Consider the following 19,619-nt stretch of genomic DNA (forward strand, 5'->3'; position numbering starts at 1 on the left):
GAAGGGTTATATTTAATACAAACAGCATAAAGATTCCATACTTGGTGTGTCAGGTTCCATGCTTGGAGACTGATATTACTACATACATGGAGCTCCAGATTTCATGCCTAGAAGACCAGGTTCCATGATTTACAGAGTACATGTCAATTAGTGACAAGCAACTTTAGATACCATAACCCTACTTCTGTGGCCAAGCTGTATATTTGGAGATTAAAAATCCACACATGGAGTGCCACATTCCATCATTGTTGGTCCATGTTCCATACATGAATGGTATATTCCACACACAATGAGAAAGATCTCATTCTTTAGGTCCATATTCCATCTAAAGATATAGATCTTTAAAATCCATTTGAGCAATAACAAGTTCCATGCTGGGAGTCAAGTTTGCATGTCTCAGAAATACAAATTCTAATAGTGAAAGCCCATGTTCCTTGAAAGGACTCACAGATTTCAAATAGTTGAAGCCAAGTTATATATTTGGAGACTAAGATTCCAAACATTGAATGCCATGTTGAAAGCTTTTAGGCACAGGTCCAGCTTCAAGATTGAAATTCCACAGATGGAACATCAGGTCCCATTCTTTTGGGGGCTTGATTCCATGTCTAGAGATTGATAATCCACATGCAAGGTTCTAGCTTCCATGCTTGTAAGGCCTGGTTCCATGTTTGGAGATAGAAATTCCATGTACAAAATGTTATTTTCCATGTTTTAGGGCCAAGTATATGTTTGGATATTGGGAATACCTATGTGTATTTAATGTTCCATGCCTGGGGGTAAAGTTTCCTTGCCTTAGAAAACCAATAGGTATAACTCACACCCATGACCAATGTCTGAAATGCCAAGTTTCACCCATATAAAACTGTTCTGTGCTTGCAGTTTGAAAATATGTATATGGAGTGCTTGGTTCCACACTATTAAGATCAGGTGAGGGGTGCCTGGGTGGCTCAGTTGGTTAAGCGTCTGCCTCCAGCTCAGGTCATGGTCCCAGGGTCCTCGGACAGAGCCCCACATTGGGATCTCTGCTCAGAGAGCTTCTCCCTCTCCCTCTTCCTGCTGCTGCTTGCCCTGCTTGTACTCCTTCTCTCTCTGTCAAATAAATCAACAAAATCTAAAAAAAAAAAAAAAGACCAGGTAAATGAGTTTCCCTTCCCTAGGTGCATGTTCTACACAGAGAGGTCAAAATTCCTTATTTGTTAAATAAATAGGGGTTAAATTAGGGTTAAATTCTATGTTTAGGGCTAAGTTTCACAGCTCGATGACCATGGTTCATGCCAGGAAGGCTGGGTTATGTGCCTGGAAGTCCAGGCCCCATGCCTTAAGTATGCCAACCTCCCCACACATACTATATATAGTTCTGTGGTAAAAAGGCAGGTTACATGGCTGCAGGACCATATCTGGAAGACCAGATTTCATACATTGTGGGATGGAATTCTTGCCTGGAAAGGCTGAGTCCATGTTTGTAAAGTCCATGCAACTTTCCATGCCTAGAAGGTTCACTTCTGGGACGCCTGGGTGGCGCAGTCATTAAGCGTCTGCCTTCGGCTCAGGGCGTGATCCCTGCGTTCTGGGATCGAGCCCCACATCAGGCTTCTCCTCTAGGAGCCTGCTTCTTCCTCACCCACTCCCCCTGCTTGTGTTACCTCTCTCGCTGTCTCTCTCTGTCAAAATAAATAAATAAAATCTTTTTTTTAAAAAAAAAAAAGAAGGTTCACTTCCACACTAGAGGGACACATTCAATGCACAGCCAAGTTTCATGCCTGGGCGTAAAAGGAAGGAAAGGCCTCATTCCATGCCTGCAGGGCCAGATTCCATGCTTTAAGACCCAGGTTCCTATGAATAGAAAATACATGCTTTTCCAAGCCTAAAGACCAGTCCAAAGCCTGGATGGTCTGGTTGCACGACTGGAAGGCCAGAGTCCATGCTCCAATAATAGGCAGTCCAGTTCTAACTGTGCTCTAGCTGGAAAAGAGGATTTACCTTCAAATTTATTATTCCAGCAACGGCCATTCTAATTGTCAAGTTGAGACTGTCTTGTGACATAACCCAACAATAAGCAGAAAAATTATGAGGCTTGCCAAAAGTTTTTATGCAGTGGCACAGTTTAAGAAAATGCTTCTACTGAATAAATTTATTTGAAGGGACAATAAGAGACACAAATCAAATATTTTGGTTACATACTTAATAGTCATAACCGTTCAATTTAGTATTTGCACCAGCAATTATTGAGTACTAAGTAAGTCTGTACCTGCACTGCTAAGTCTATACCTGAACTGTATCATTTAGTTCCATGGGATATGTCCTTCTATTTGACCGATTAGCTGTGGCACAGAGAGTTTTACTGGTTTTCCCAAAGTCTCCTAGCTGGATACAGTAGAGGAAGAATATGAACTCTGCTACATTTTATGTATTTTAAATTATAATGGGCTCTGTCTGCAGTTTTAAATGAGCCCAAAACAAGTAGTTAGTGTTAATTCCCTGACTGCACAACCAGACTCAGCTATCTCTGCAGTACGATACACAAAACCTACATTTTGAACTGCAAAACAACCTTACAAAATAGCCTTAGTATAAGAAAGCAATGGTATATGAATTCCAATAACTTACTTATAGCAATAAAAAAAAAGTTTCATTCAACTTCAGAGGTATAAATGTAAGGCACACACACAGTGTGATATTCATAATTAGTTCTTATAAAGCAATTTTCATCCTTGAAGCATTTTATGAAATTAATTAATCTTCACCATATCCTTTAGCAAGAGATAACTGTACTCTGTCTGCGAAGAGTCTTTGTCATGGGACTGAAAATGCTTTATGAATATTATATACCGTGATAAGCAGGCTCTAGGCACTTCAAATACACACAAGCTGACATTGAGGATATTAGGATTCACTCATTCACTAAGCAAATGTTTATTTAGTGTCATTACTAGAAATCCATAACTGTGGGACTGATGTCCCCAGGAGGTAAGATAATGTCTGCCTTGGGGAATGCAGTAGAGATTATGAGGGTGTGATGTTCTCTTTAGAAAAGACAACAAATCCCTCTTGACCTCTTTGCCCCAGGTATAGAAGTGGTCTCATGAGGGCAGTTTATCCAAGTGCAGAGGCTTCCTCTTCCTTCTTTTCACATTTTTACCCTACAGAGTTGATTTCTGGTTTGGCTACAGAACGTGGATTGCCTTGAACTTGTCATGGAGGCTCCAGTGTTTGCATGTCTTAGTCATCATAGCTGGTAACACTGCTCACTGCTTCTTTTCCAGTCCTGTTCTATTCTCTAGCACTCCTCTCAACCACAGTCTGGAAATAATTCAGAATCCCTAGCCCAGAAATCTGAAGTTCAGTATTCAATCTTCTTGAGTAGAGCACTGAATGTTAGTCTAGTAACACTTTTTGAAAAGTAGGTTTGTGTCTTAGATGAGGTTCCTTAGAAACAGTCTCTGAAAGGGAACACTGGTGCAAATGATTTATAGAGGGAATGCTTTCAGGAGAAACGAGACAGGGAATGAGAAAATCAGGACAGCATGAGTGGAAGATATGGTTTAACAGGTCTGGTTTCAGCCTGATCTACTTACCACTGGAGTGCAATTCTCATTCCAGAGGCAAGGGAGCTAGACTAGTATATGGCCATAGAAGTCAGTCACTGGATATGAGCCACCCTCAGAGAGGGACCAGGTCCATAACTGGGACATCTCTAGGTGAGGTGGCCCTCATTAGCCTTACAAAAAGTTTATCAGCAGTCAACACCTACAGTACCTGGGGGATAGGTAAACTGGTGTGGTAAAAGGTATCCGGGCAGAGCACCACCAACATCTGCAGCAGCCCTCCTCGTACCATTCCGATCCACTTATTTTTTACATTGAGTTTTCATGGTACATTCACAGCTTTTTCTGGCTTCTATTTAGTCATAATTTCTGTGTAAACTAACAAAAGGAGCCTTAGTACAACAAACTATAGCCCTACTGCTTTCAGTCCCGATGAAAAAACTGAAGCTCATTATCACCTTCTTTTATCACTATTCAGTGTTTCTCTCATCCTCAGTTCATACTTTTGATGGTCTAGGTGGCTTGACTGGTAACTGGCCTAGACCCACAGTCCCAAAGGCTCTAAGCCTCTGATTACCATGTCCTTATCAGATCATAGTTGTTGCGTTTGCCCATTTCAATTACAGTCAGGCACGGGAGTATGCCTAGAGATGCTCAGTGGATAACATGTGCCAAGCATATTTCTCTTTGCCTCTCTTATAATACTTCCTTGAAATGATTTGTACAGTATCTTATTTCTTTGTCTGCTGGTCTGTTGGAACACCGATCCCAAAATAAACAGGTGGTGGCCATTCCTTTTGTTCAGTGAGACTTTTACTGTGTCCTTGGGTGGAGTATTCCCTTTCTGGGAACCAGGATCTCTCTTCCACATGACCTAAAGTTACAGAGGTGGGAAACACAAATTTCCCAAGAGGGTGACTGGGAATAATGGTGACTGGGTCATTTCTACTTCTGCACCTTAGTTCCAAGACCCATGCATTCTGTCCATTGGAAGTACAATACCATGTAATAGATGCTGATATAGGGTACATATGGTGTCTTAAAGGAGAGTGTCCCACACTCACAAGGTTTTTTTTTGTTTGTTTGTTTTTTGTATTCATAAGCTGGCATGTAATGTGGTGCAGTGGATCCCATCATCATGTGCCCCCTGGTACACCTCCTTCGCTGTAAAGTCAGTCTCTTGTCCCAAGTCAGTGTGATACAGGATCCTGTAAAGAAAAATCCCATTCTTTGGTTATGATACTAGTTGAGACACCACGGGAAGGAAAAGTAAACCCATATGCTACCTCAGGATGAATTGCTGTCCTTTTTAGGGTAAAAAGGTTTTATGTAATCAACTTGTTACAACTGTCTGATTGGTCTTCTTAAGAGATTATGTCATATCAGATGTTCAGGATTGCTCTTTCTTATTGGGAAGTCAGATATTCAGCAGTGGTATTAGCTAGATCAAGCTGGTGAGAGGGTACCTAAACTTTCTGCATCATGCATAGCCTTCTTTTATGGGCCCATTGCATAAGCACAGAAGTAGACAAGGACAGAAGTTGATAGGCAAGTAATCCTGTCCACTTGGTACTTCTGCACTGGATGCTTTCCAGTGGACATTAACGTAGAATACAAGGATACTGACACTTTGTGCCCCTTCCCCTGGGTACATTCACATACCTCTTTCCTGGGCCTCCTTCTCCTCAATCTTCTCATCCTGCTCCTTCCGGGACTCTGACCAATCAGCCAAGCCATTCACCACTGCCTGTGATTTTATGTACATTCTTAATTCAGGCCATTTTTTCTTTCTACACAAATACAGTATGAGGTTCTCGGCACAAAAGCTCTATCCCTTGGGGAGATCTTCTCTCACCACTGGCTTCCAGAGCACCCCTGCCTCATCAGTCCCTTTTCAACTTGTAGAGCACAGTGAGCTAAACTATCTGTGAACCAAGCCTAGGCATTTTCCTCCTCCATCATCTGATCGGAGGGAGCCCCATGAGGCCATAGCTCTGAGTGTGTGGGATATGGATCACCTATTCTTGTATATTGCTCTTGCCTCCTGGGCATGATTAAATCCAGTCTCAGATATTCCACCTTCACTTTATGATGGATTTCTGCTGATCGTATGACATAGTGAGTCTGAAAGGTCTCAGCTTATGATAGATAATTCTGGCTGGATGGTCACTTAATGTTCCATGATCAGAAGCCAGTATTTACTAGGGCCCATGATGCATACCAAAAGTTGCTTTTCAATTTTCCATACACTCATCTGCTCCAGATACCATGGCCTTTTTCCAGAACCCCAGATGTCTATACCATAATTCTCCTATTGGACCTTGCTAGAAACTCCATACAGATAGCTATGGTACCATGGAATCTGCTGAGCCAAATGGCCCAGTTGGTAGGGCTGTTTGTACTACAGCCTAGATCTGCTACAAAACCCTTTCTTGCTCTGAATCCCACTCAAAACTGATAGCCTTCATATAACTTGGTGAATGAGTTGAAACAACATTTACAAAAGCAATATATGCTGTTTCCCAAACCCAAAAATCCAATTTAGTGTTGTGCTTCTTTCTTAGCTGCAGGAGGGACAGGGTAAGATAACTTGTCCTTTACCATGAAGAAGATGACTGATATGCCCCTATATCACTGACTCCTCAAAGTTTTTCCAATGTAAAAGCCTCCTGATATATTTTAGAGTTTTGCTCTTATCCTCTGGAGAACATGGGTTTTACCAGGGCATCTGGAATACTTGCCACTTCCTGCTCATTAGGTTCAAATAAAGTGATATTAGCAATATAACAAACCAATGTTATGTTCCATGGGATATCCAAATGATCCAGGCTCCCTTGAACAATATTGTAACAGATATCAGAACAGTTAACTAGCAGTGGAGCAAAGCTATGAATACATACCCACATGCATCCCACTCACATCACATGTGAGTGTGAACAGTTTTTGTTCCTTCTTTTTGATAGCTGGAGAAGGATGCATTTACTAGAGCAATAGCCACATGCCACATACCAAATCTATACTGATCTTTTATTAATGACAACATTTGGCACAGACGGCTGTTGGGCTAAATTTGTAGTGTCTATTTTACCTACCATAATCTACTCAGTTTTTGCGGGGGCCAGCCTGATGAATTAAATGGGTATGTGATAGGGTCCACCACTCCTATATCCTTTGTCTTTGAAAGTGCCACTAATCTCTGCTATCCCACTCAGGTTGTGATATTGGCTTTGGTTTATTATTTTAGCTTGGAAAGGGAAGCTTCGTGGGATTTCACTTGGCCTTTCCTACTGCAGTAGCTCTTCTTCCACAGTCTAAGAGATTAATGTGAAGATTCTGCCTCTTATCAAATATGTTCATTCTTACTTTACATTTGAGTATTGGGGAAATGACCACTGGATGGGTCTGTGGACCTAGTGAACTGACCGTGTAATATACACAAGACAGTTCTCATTACCTGACTTCCATTCACCGGGGCTGTAATAGGGGGAGGGGCTCATGAAGGCACTTAGTGTCCAAGTTTAGTGTCAACTCAGACTTTGTATCCAGAGGCATCCCAGTGTATAATTAACCAGGAAATATCTGTGGGTCAATCTGGGAAAGGACTGAGGAATTACAGTTTGCTGTGGTACTGCAGAGGTCTTTATGCAAGGGGACTTAGTAGCTTCTCTTTTTATTGAAGAGTTCTGAGAACAGATTCAAGTCTAAATTAAAATTGGAAAAGGGATCATGCCTGTCTATTGGGCAGTTTGTGTGTGTTTGCATATGTATATATGTATATATACACATACACACACATATATATAGGCTACCCGTATATTTTGCCTGTGAGAACGTTGTTTTTATGAGTTATCTTTGTAGATATTTGAAGTAAATTTTAAAGATCTAATTGGCTTTATTGAATGATTAGCAAGTAGAGGGGAGCTCCAAAGGGCTACAGAAAAGGAAAGGTTTTTAAAATACAGAGAGTGGGAAAAGAAGGAAATAAGCAAAACATCCATTGTAGACAGGGCTCCCCTCCTTAGGGGAAGAGAAGGGAAACCTATTTCCTAGTGCTGACCAGGAGAGTCCTGTGTTGACTGGTTAAACATTAGATTTCAGGCGTGGGGTGTCTGTTAAAATTGCAGTTAGCTTAGGTATTAGGTCTTGGTTTACTGACTTGGGGCCTTAACCTAAGCAACACCATTTTAAGCCTGTGGTCTCTTTTTAATTCTAAATTCCCCACTGCTTTACTCAGTCTGCATGTCGAGAACCAATGTTTTCTCCTACAAACCTCCTTCATAAGGGTCTCCTCTGACATGGGCCACTTGTCGTATTTCGTTGATGCCAGGACCCACTCACTGGCCTCCACTCCCAGAGGCAGGTCTTGTCTGCTTCTCACTTACTGGCGGGCGGCGCACCTGCCTCTGGAGGGAGTGCAATGGAGTGTACCGGCTCTCTGTGCTTTGGAACTAATAGCTTTATGAAGCCAGAGCCAGCCTGAGATTGTAAGAATCTTCAAAACCACTGTCATTTCATTTATTCAACTTCAGTGCTTTGGAATATATTTGTATTGCTTCGCTGTCTCGTTTTGCAACTGAGTATCATTTTCAAGCAGGATTTGTTCCTGTCACATGAAATGATAAATTTGTACATTTAGAACTGCAAATCTAGTTATTCATGCTTTATGTAAGCAAATTAAATTTTTTTCTTGGGATTTTTTGACAATATCTAATATTATGAATTCTATTGAGATGTTGAAGAAGAATTTTAAGAATCACAGTAATTTGCAAAATGGGTTTGTTACTCCAAGGAGGTAACCAAGAAGAGGAAACACATGCCCTGGGACCTGAAGGATGACTTCACTTCCCTCCCAGTGGAGACGAGGGTTGGGAACGAGCAGAGAGCTGCATGTGGAGCAAAGATAGGGATGACACAAGCAAACGTGTGGAAAAGGGAAGGGCAGGGTTAGTGTGAGGACCTACTGTCCAGTTTGAAACATGGTCCAAATATGTGACTATAAAGATAGTGAGGAAGCACATCTATAGAAGTCCTTGAATGGTGGGCTTTCAATGTATCTTTGCTTCTGTCTTGTTGCTCGAGAGTCAAGTCTTCATTAAGTGAATTCATCATACATGGCAATAATGCCGTAAGTAATATTATGTATTATTGATATACCCCTTAATCCTTTCTAGGTTAGAGTCACAGTGAACTGACCAGAGCCTGGCACACCCAGAATGGCAATTCCTCTGCTCTTATTTATAATGAGTGCCATGATAGCATTATTTAAACATTGCTCTTGTTGTGAAATGTTTAAACACTATAAATAACTTTGAAATATTTTGATTATAAAACAGTATGTAATCATTATAAATTTTTAAGTACAAGAAAATATTAAGGTGAGAACTAAAGCCTTTTGAAATAGTACCACCCAGATAAAATGGCCACTACTATTTTATGTTTTAGAAATCTTTCCTTCTATCTCTAGGCTTATACACACACATACACACACATACTCAATCACATTCTCTTTACATAATTGCATACATTCTATCATATGTTAAATATTGTTTTTAACTAGATTTAATACAATTTTGAATACATCAAAATTTATTGAAATAACCCTCTAGTCATGAAAATTTGAGTTGTATACAACTTGGGGCTCATAAACCATGTTATAATGAATGTACAGTGTACATCTATATTGATCGAATTTATATTCTTCCCCAAATGTTCCTGGCCCCACCTGCCTGCCAGGCGTGCAGCTGATATCTCAGTGAAGCGCAGTGGAGAGCTGCACTGCCTTTGCACAGGCCCACTCTCGTAGCTCTGGGGGCTGTCTCATGCTCCCCCGAAGATGAGCATCCTGTGGGAGAGCTTTGACCCAGCCCCAGCCAAATTCGAAAGGACTCATGGTTCTGATTCCTCCCACCACTTCCCAACTCAGACAGAGTGCTGGGGTTCTGTTTCCTGGGAGGAGGAGGGACTGACTTCCCAGGGCTGCCTGGATGAACCAAGTAGCAGGAATACCTAATAACCAGAGGGAGCAGGCGAGTAGGAGGGGAGGTTAAACTGACCAGGGAGAGACAGAAGGTGGAAAGATGACAGATGGATTTTTCCCCTCCCTCCTCAACCCCAAGAGGGTTTCCAGGTGCAGTGGGTCTACACAGCCAGCCCAGAGAAATGTGGCCCGGGCTAGGGACTGGCTTTATTTTCTTGTGAAATTGTGGCCACCTCACTAAGTACCACTTTTTTTTCCTTCTTCCTTTCTTGCCTGACTTTCCTTTTCCATCACTTTTACTGCCCTAGGATTGAACCTCTCCACAAAGCTTGACCATGTAAATTTTGCTTCAGACTCTCTTTTCTGGGTAGCCTGGGTGAAGCCATCTTCTTTGTGACATTGTCTGCTTATCCCCTTAGAGAAAAATGCCTGGAAGTAAACCACTGGGTTGAAGGGCATAAACAATTTTAACTTGAATAAGAGTTGCCTAACTACCCTCCACAGAGACTGAATTAGTTTACCTCCCTCCCATCAACTGGATGCTAATTTCTTTTTGAAGCTGAAAATGATGGACTGTGAAATGAATTCTCTTTCTCACCTTTAATCTTTTTTGTCTTTTGCTAAAATGAACATTAAATTCATGCTGTTTCTGAAAGAAAAATTCAATAGCTCAAAGCAGTTCAGCCTAGGGAAAAGTGTTTAATGGTACATTTAACATTTTTTTTCTTGTTTACCATTTGTTCTCAGGCGTTGCTCCCACGAAAGAAACTAATATAAAATTCATCTAATTTAAATATTCCTTTTTTATATGAGGTACTGATTTGCTGAATTTTAAATTTTAAGAAAGCAGAATAAACATGGCAATTTATCATGTAACAGATTTTTATTCAACAATACTTACTAATATACTGCAACGCATTAGGTGCTTAATACACAGTGGAAAGAACGCAAGATACATTGGCCTCTACCTTTTTTGAGTTTCCAGTCCACAGACATGACGATGGACAGCTTGCACAGTTTGAGTGTTTTGGCAGAAAAAGTATGGAGTCATGGAAACGCCCTAAGGCTTCTCAGGGGAAGTGAACTCTTATGTGAAACCTAAAGAATGAATAGGGGTTGGGGAGGCAAAAGCATGAAGGTCAGGAACTGAAGGAACTCTGTGTGTGCATGTGTGTGCTTGTACACAATACATGTGCGTGTAAATGCAAGGATATGGGCACAGGGAGCTCATGGTGGGCTCAAGGGCAGAGATGAAACTGGATTTTGCAGAGTCTTGAGAGCAACACAAAGGACACAAAGGTTCATTTGCACTCAATCCCAAGGTCAGTGTTGGCCACTGTGTGAGCAGAGAGAAACTGGAATCATAGGTTTCTAAGCTCATTGCTCTGTGGGTTGGAGAACTAAGAGGGGAAGGATGTGTAAGAGACAAGGAGTTTTGGGAAGAGGCTCTAGCTTCAGGGACGAGGTGCTTCAGAAGTGGAGGGCAGAATGCAGACAAGTGAAGGGCTATGGAGTCAGAACTACTGACGTCAGAATTCATAAGACTTGGTGGAATGACTGGATTTGTGAGGGGTCAAGGGAGTTAAGATGATTCCACTCTTCTTAAAAAAAGATTAAAAATTTCCATCAAAGCGTGTCCTGCTCTTTTGCTCATATTCACAAGGAGCTATGAAGAGATTTATGTAACTGCTTGTTATATAAATCAATGGTGTTTAGCTTTATTGAGCAACTATCTTGAGCCAGACATGGAATAGTTCGTTTAATCCTCACAACCCTCCATGAGATGAGTGCTATTATCATTCCCATTTTTAGATGAAGAAACTGAGGCACAGGTAGGTTAAATATGTGCCTAAGAACACACAGGTCAAAAGCGGAAGAGCCTGTGCACGACCCAGTGTGCAAGCTGTTTCTCTCTCTCTTTCTCTCTCAATATTATTATGATGACTTCCATTAGCAAAAATGAAAGAGAACCCAGTGAAGTTAGGAAATTCTTTTAAACCTAAAGCAATTTTGCTCAGCAGTTTATTCAGAAGATTTTCTTAAAGCCCAGTTTCTTAGGAAGTAGGTGTCGATTAAAGGCTAGTGGGCAGAATATCATAATTGCTTATCAGTTTTTGTTTTTATTTTCCCTTCTTGAAATATGAATGATATTTCCCATTTTAAAAAGTGTTATCCCTTTAACCCAAAACCTCGCCCTTCTATTTTTTCTAACAGGCATATTTGAAGCTGGGAAGGAAATGGGAGGCAGGAAGTCATTGCAGTTGTTAAGTTCTGAGAAGTTTCCCAAATGTAATCCAGTCTGTAAATTACTTTAGTAAATTAGACACTTTCAAAAACCTTCCCTAAGATGTAAATAAAATGTTGAATTTTATATGGTTCTTAGTACTTTGAGTCTGTTCACCTCAAGAATGTGCTATAGTCCAAAAGGACTCGTTGTTTCACAACAAAATATGGTAAGTGTATGTTGCGGGTTCTGAAATGTCTGCTAGAACAACTATATGATTAGGTTACGGTCTCCAAATCTTCTACAGTGAGAAGTAGCTTCATGCATTTAATAGAAAATCACTTTGAAAACCTGTTTTTAATAACATTGGCTCACTTACAAACCAGTAAACATTTCAGCTTTTGGGAGTTCTGTTTTGGAGAAAGCAAGTAGTCAGTCTGTTTTTAGTATTTCCGTAATTAGAGGTTAATCTGCACTTTTAAAGGAAATGTTACAACTTTTCTTCCATAAAGGAGCAACCAAGAGGGGAAAATGCTAAGCAGGGTGAAAGCGGGCACTTCAGACTCTCCATAATTTCAAGCACGTGAGAAAGTCATTTCTAGGACATGTTTGCCAGGGTAGAGTGTGGGCATGTTCACATTATCTCTTAACAGCTCTTTGAGTTTGGTAAAGTCCATAGTACTGCACATGTAATGATGACCGTGCGTGCACTGGTTTCTGACTTATTCAGACAGTAAGTATCAATGAAAATTTCCTCTGCATTAAGTGCTGGGGGCACAGGGATGAGCAGAATATTCGGAGCCTGCCCACACAAAGTGCTCACAGTCAAATTTATGTCCATTCTCATAACCTCACAAAAATCTAACAAAGTGGCTATTAAGGTTCAGACAGATTAAGTGACTTGCTCACAACTCCAAAGCTTGATCTGGCTCCCCTAATCCCACCCTCCTGCATCTTGGGTCCTCAGGATTCAGTGACACATCCCCAGGACCTCATTGTGAGATCCCCAAATGTCTGCATTTATATGAAGAGCCTTAGGAAGAAAGGAAGCCTGTTTCTAGGCCCTGGATAAAACCCTTGGGGCATCTACACAGGGTTGTTGGGTCCCCTCTCCCACCTCTCTACAAGCCTGAATGTTTTTAAATGTAGATGCTTATTAAAATTATAATAGCTACAACTATATGGTCAACTAGTCTTTAACAAAGCAGGAAAGAATATCCAATGGAAAACAGTCTCTTCAACAAATGGTGTTGGGAAAACTGGACAACAATCTGCAGAAGAATGAAACTGGACTACTTTCTTACACCATACACAAAAATAAGTTCAAAATGGATGAAAGACCTAAATGTGAGACAGGAAACCACCAAAATTTTAGAGGAGAGCTCAGGCAGAAACCTCTTTGACCTTGGCTGTAGCAGCTTCTTACTCAGCATGTTGCAGGAGGCAAGGGAAACAAAAGCAAAAATGAACTACTGGGACTTCATCAAGATAAAAAGCTTCTGCACAGCAAAGGGAACAATCAACAAAACTAAAAGGCAGCCTGTAGAATGGGAGAAGATACTTGCAAATGCCCTATCAGATAAAGGGTTAGTATCCAAAATCTATAAAGAACTTACCAAACTCAACACCCAAAAAACGAATAACCCAGTTCAGAAATGGACAGAAGACATGAATAGACACTTTTCCAAAGAAGACATCCAGGTGGCTAACAGACACATGAAAAGATGCTCAGCATCACTCATCATCAGGGAAATGCAAATCAAACCCACAACGAGACACCACCTCACATGTGTCAGAACGGCCAAGATTAACACAGGAAACAACAGATTTTGGCGAGGATGCGGAGAAAGGGGAAGCCTCTTGCACTGTTGGTGGGAATGCAAACTGGTGCAGCTGCTCTGGAGAGCAGTTTGGAGGTTCCTCAAAACCTTAGAACTACCCTGTGATCCAGCAATTGCACTACTAGGTATTTACACAAAGGATACAAAAATACAGATTCGAAGGGGTACCTGCACCCCAATGTTCATAGCAGCATTATCAACAATGGCCAAACTATGGAGAGAGCCCAAATATCCATTGACTGATGAATGGATAAAGAAGATGTGGTGTGTATATATACGCAATGGAATACTACTCAGCCATCAAAAAATGAAATCTTGACATTTGCAGTGATGTGGATAGAGCTAGAGTGTATTGTGCTAAGCCAAAATCAGTCAGAGAAAGACAAATACCATATGATCTCACTCATATGTGGAATTTAAGAAAGAAAACAGATGAACATACGGGAAGTGGGGAAAAGAGAGAGAGGGAGTCAAACCATAAAAGACTTAACTATAGAGAACAAACAGGGTTAATGGAGGGAGGCAGGTGCGGGATGGGCTGGATGGGTGATGGATATTAAAGAGGGCATTCATTGTGATGAGCACTGGGTGTTGTATGTAAGTGATGAGTCACTGAATTCTACTCTAGAAACCAATATTGCAGTGTATGTTAACTAAAATTTAAATAAAAATAAATAACATTATAATAGCTATTTCCTGTATTTTCTATTTGTGAAACAGTTGCTAAGTTCATGAACATTTATCATTTTGAGGAGTGGGGGAGCCCCTGCTATGTTCCCCTTCTTCTGCCACTTAATGACTCAGCACAGCTTCAGCCAGCTTAGCAGTCAATGCTGTTACCTCCTCCGCCAGGTCTTGGAGTCCCTCTGCTTTGTCTCTGTATCTTTTTATCATCAATTCATGTAATTGGATATTATGACAAGGAAGCAGGTAACATCCTTCATTCTCTTATTCTAATTCCTATGTTGAGTATAAGATTTATTTAATCTTTCTTTCTTTTATTCATTCATTCCACATGTATTGAGTGCCCGCCACGTGTCTAGCAATTTATCAGACACAAGATACAGATGAAGAACGCAGTTCTTATGCTCTAGCATCTCAGAGTTTAGGCAGGGAGGCAAGCAAAGAGGATACTGAGGAATTGCTTTTTTTAAAATGTGATAAGGGACATGACATGACATGGGCATGTAGACAGTGCTATGGAAACAAGGAGGAGGGAAACCCCCAGCTCTGGGGATTGGGGTGGGGGGAAAGGATGAGAGAGGAAAAGATGCCTGAGCTAATTCTTAAAACCCGACTAAATGATGGGCAGGCCAATTAAGAAAGATGTTTATTCTAGGCAGAGAATGCCAAGGGCAATAGCCCAGGAGCATGGGAGAGCAATGCATATCCAAGGACCTGCAAGTAATGATAAATAGCCACATAGTATTGCCATTATTTTTGTGCAAGGTACCATGCTAAGTGTTTTCCATGCATTATTTAACTGAATCTTCATCTAAACTGTGCTCAGTAGGTAGCATTCTTATTTCTATTTATGAGTTGAGAAAAAGAGAGGCTCAGTTGAGTGCCTTAGTATGATCCAACGGTAATAAGAAGGTAGGCTGGGATTTGAGCCCACGTCTTTTAGATAAGAATTTGTCTGCTTAACTGCTCCATTGCACTCCAGTAAACCTGCCTGCTTACAATGTTGAGGCTGGGGAGGAGGCAGAGGGAGAATGGCAAGAGGTGACTGAGGCAAAGCTGATTTTATCTTGAAGGCTCCAGCGCGCCTCTGAAGGATTTTAAGCAGGTATGTGCTATTCTGAGATGTGCGTTTTAGACAGCTGGCTCTGTAGAAGGTGGAAAGCATGAGGACAGGGTGGAGGCAGGGAAACCTGGTGGCTGGGGCACTGCTCCAGGCCAGAAGTAACAGTTACCTGGTCTCATGTGATGGCAGTGGGTGATGAGGTTGGGGAATATGGGTGAGGTTCAGTGGGGTGGAGTCCGGAGCCGACAACCAAGAAAGAATTCTTGAGGCGTCTTTGGTGCAGAATTAGTGGTTTATTAAAGCATGGGGACAGGACCCGTGGGCAGAAAGAGCTGCTGCACCGGGTTGTGAGGGGTGGCTGATTACATACCACGGGGTTGGGGGAAGTAAGGAAAAAGGGAGGTTGAGAAAATACTTTCATATGTTAAAGAAGACTCACAAGATACTGGAGGCCTTGCCATTGTCAAGTTAAGGTGGTTTTTCCCTCTAGCAAAGCATTAACATTAAAATGGTTGGGAACTTCCTGGAGGCTGCAGATTATAAGGACATTTAATCATATCTACATTCCCTTCGGGAAACTAGGTTATTGGTAGAAATGCATCGTTCTTGTAAACTGCTAAAACATTTGCAAACTGAGGGAGACTTAAGTCTTGCAGGATTGTGGTATCTATAGGTTAACTATTTCTTTGCCCTTTAGGGAAGCCAGGAGTGCCTGAGGAATGTCACATACATCCCATGGGGGGGGGGTTGCGGGTGTCAGTTTCTGCTTTGTCCTCAGCTTTCCTTCTGTTCCCTCATCAGTGGGGATGGAGGGAGAGGATGGATTCCAAGGTAAACCTTTTCAACTGATTGGATAGGGGTGAGGATAAGACGGAGGCAGGGTGAGAGGCAGTTTTGGAAGGAGTCTGAAGTTTATTCCCAGGTTCCTTTTTTGGATGAATTGATGAAGGATGACATTCTTCAACAAAATATGGAAGAGAAAATGATGAATTCATTTTTAGACATGTTCAATTCAAAATGCCTAACAAACATTCATAAGGAGATGTGCACCAGACAGACTGAAATAAGAATCTACAGGAGGGGAAAATTCTGCTGGTTACAAAGTCATAGGCCTATAAAGACCAGTGGAAACAATGGGATTGGGTAATATCAATGAGTAGAGGAGAGAAAGGGAGGGAGAATGCAAGCAAGCAAGAAAGAAAAATGTAAATCAGGGACACTATTTAGAAAATATTAACATTTGGAAGAATTAGAAGATCCCATGAAGAAGACTAAATAGAGGATGAAGAACAGGACCAGAAAGCCAGGATAGGAGTTTCAAGGAGGGGGCAATGTATGGTGTCTAAGGCTATAGATAAGAATCTCAAAACAGTGACCTCGCTGCTTACCAGAATCCTGTTAAAATAAAACCACAGGCCTCAAATGGTGTCAGTAAAGCAAGACTGAATACTTGACCTAACTGCAAGGAATCCCCCAGGGAATGTGACCTTCAACAGTCAACATGGAATTTCCTTTGCACACAATACCTCAACCTTGTTTTTACAGACAAGAAAGCTTGCTGGTGAAAAGATGAAGACAGGGCACACTGACTATAAGAATGCATAGGGCTGATGGATGATACTGGGTGTTTGAGGTTTGTTTGATATTACAAGATCATAGAGCTGTATGTCAATTAAACCACTAGACAGCAACTTTATTTTATTCACACAATGGTATAACAGAAAAAAAATTATCGCCAGGGTAAAATAGCTCGTAGGAAAATCACTATTATTTGTTAATCATTTTGGCCCATGGCACTTACGATTTCTGAGTCCTAATTTGACCATCTAGTTACATAAATGGCCATGCAGAATAGAAACTAATGGGGAGCTGTGCCCTCCACTGTCCTCTCTCTGAGCTCACTGCAAACCTCTGGTGTTAACTCTTATCTCACTGCATTAAAATTATCTATTAAAATAGTGTCTCTTTAAGTTGCATATGTTTTGCAAGGGCAAGGGCCAGTTTTTCTCAACATTTTCCCAGCTGTGCCTGTCAGTTGCTTAGCATGAAGCAGACACTAAACAAATGTCTGAATAGAATTATTTTTTCTAACCATTTTTCCCCCAAGGACTTAACAAATCGCTCTCTTTAACAGAAGAAATTTAGATTGAACTTATCATAGTTCAAGCATCAAAGATGAACCCTTACTAGCTTTTCAGGGTTTTTTGCTTTTTTTTAAAAGGATTTTATTTATTTACTTGATGGAGAGAGAGACAGCCAGCGAGAGAGGGAACACAGTCAGGGGGAGTGGGAGAGGAAGAAGCAGGCTCATAGCAGAGGAGCCTGATGTGGGGCTCAATCCCGGGATCCTGGGATCACGCCCTGAGCCAAAGGCAGAGGCTTAATGACTGAGCCACCCAGGCGCCCCTTTAAAGAGTTTTCTAATAAACTTTTCCATAGTGCAGCCACTATGGAAAATAGTATGGAGCTTGCTCAAACTACTAAAAATAGAACTACCAAAAGATCCAGTCATCCTACGTCTGGGTATATATCCAAAAGAAATGAAAATAGGATCTTGAAGAAATATCTGCACTCCCATGTTCATTGCAGCATTTTTCACAGTAGCCAAGATGTGGAAACAACCTAAGTGTCCACTGATGGATGAATGGATAAAGAAGATGTGATCTAGTCACCATGAGAAGAAGGAAATCCTGCCGCTTGTGGCAACATGGCTGGGCCTTGAGGGCATTATGCTAAATGAAATAAACCAGACAGAGAAAGGTAATCCTGCACAGGATCACTCATACTGGAGTCTTTAAAAGGAAAAGTGTTGAACTCACAGAAACGGACAGTAGAAGAGTGGGCACCAAAGGTGGCCCAGGAGTGGGGGCAAGGGAGGGGTTGGTGTACAAGATGAATAAGAGAAGATCTAACGCAAAACAAAGTGACTACGGTGGATAACACTGTATTATATAATTGAAATTTTCTGAGACTAGAACTTAAATGTTCATATCTACACACTAACTGACCAATGTAAAACAGAAAAAAAAACTCTGAAGGATGCCTGGTCAATCAGGAAGTGGATAGGAAAGCTGGTGGTCAAGCTTAGAGGACAAGGCTGCTGAAACCACAGCCAGAGCTCTCTTACCATATGGTCAAGTTGTCTTCAGGGGCTCTGCTGACACTGTGGCCCCTCAACAGTCTGTTGCTTTTCATAAATGTAATAAATGTAAATAAATTGCCATTAATAAAGTTCCCTTCCAGATCCAGATTTCAAGTCCCAAGCAAAGTGTCCTGTCAAGTGAGCCTAGATCTGTCTCTGCACCCTGACAGGTCTGTGATCTGTCCCTGTCCCCTGGGGCCATCTTCCCACCTCCAAAGACAGGCATCCTGCCCCTAATCAGGATCCTCACCTTGGGGACATGTCCCTAAATAAGGAAGATTTGGATCTTAGGCTGCCAAAGCAATGAAAACGTCCACTAAACTGACTGAAAGCGTTCTGAATCATTGCTCCAGAGAATAACCTTCTGTAGAATTTTTAAAACATAAATAAGATCGATTCCTGCCTGTCTGAAATGGTTTAAGATAACAGTTCCTCCATGAAGCAGAGATGGATTGAAATACAATATGTTCCCGCACAGCTATCATCTCCTGAAATGCTAGAAATACCTTCCCGTCAATGTCTTATCATAAGAAGCCAGAGAGCTGGAATCTAGAATTACAATTCTTTTTTCTCCCCCAGGATCTTGCTACAAAGAATTTCGTGAGGAGATGCATTTCCTCCCCCAAGTCGGCTGTCTCCATTCGTAACTGATACTACATACAGCAGGGAAGCATCTGTGTTTCAGAAAAATGATGTGTGAAAACAGTTTTCAAAAATGCACGCTTTCTACATTAAAAAAAAAACTAAAAATATGTTTGGTTACCACTTTGTAGAGCCTATTGAATTTGGCTGTGAATGGGAATCTAATTGCCATCCCTTCCTATTGGAGCCTTCTATGAACATGACATTTCCATTAAAAAGAGAAGTCAGCTATAGCATTATGGTGTATATGCTGAAATCATAAAAAAAAATTAAGGACTAGTTGGTTGTTTAATAATTTATATTTCTTCTTTACGGCCCATTAGAGGAAATAAGCAAAGCCCCAGGTACAGAAAATACCATTCGTGTTGGCGAAGGTAAAAGGAACATTCTTACTGAAGTGTTACAAATAGCTCCCTGGTTTTGAATGATGACTACTGATTATTCTCCTGTTTTTCATTTATAACCGGAGCAGGTCTTCTTTGACACCTGTTTTTGTTACTG

Source organism: Ailuropoda melanoleuca, chromosome 9 (genome assembly GCF_002007445.2).
Source record: "Ailuropoda melanoleuca isolate Jingjing chromosome 9, ASM200744v2, whole genome shotgun sequence".
Classification (NCBI taxonomy): Eukaryota; Metazoa; Chordata; class Mammalia; order Carnivora; family Ursidae; genus Ailuropoda; species Ailuropoda melanoleuca.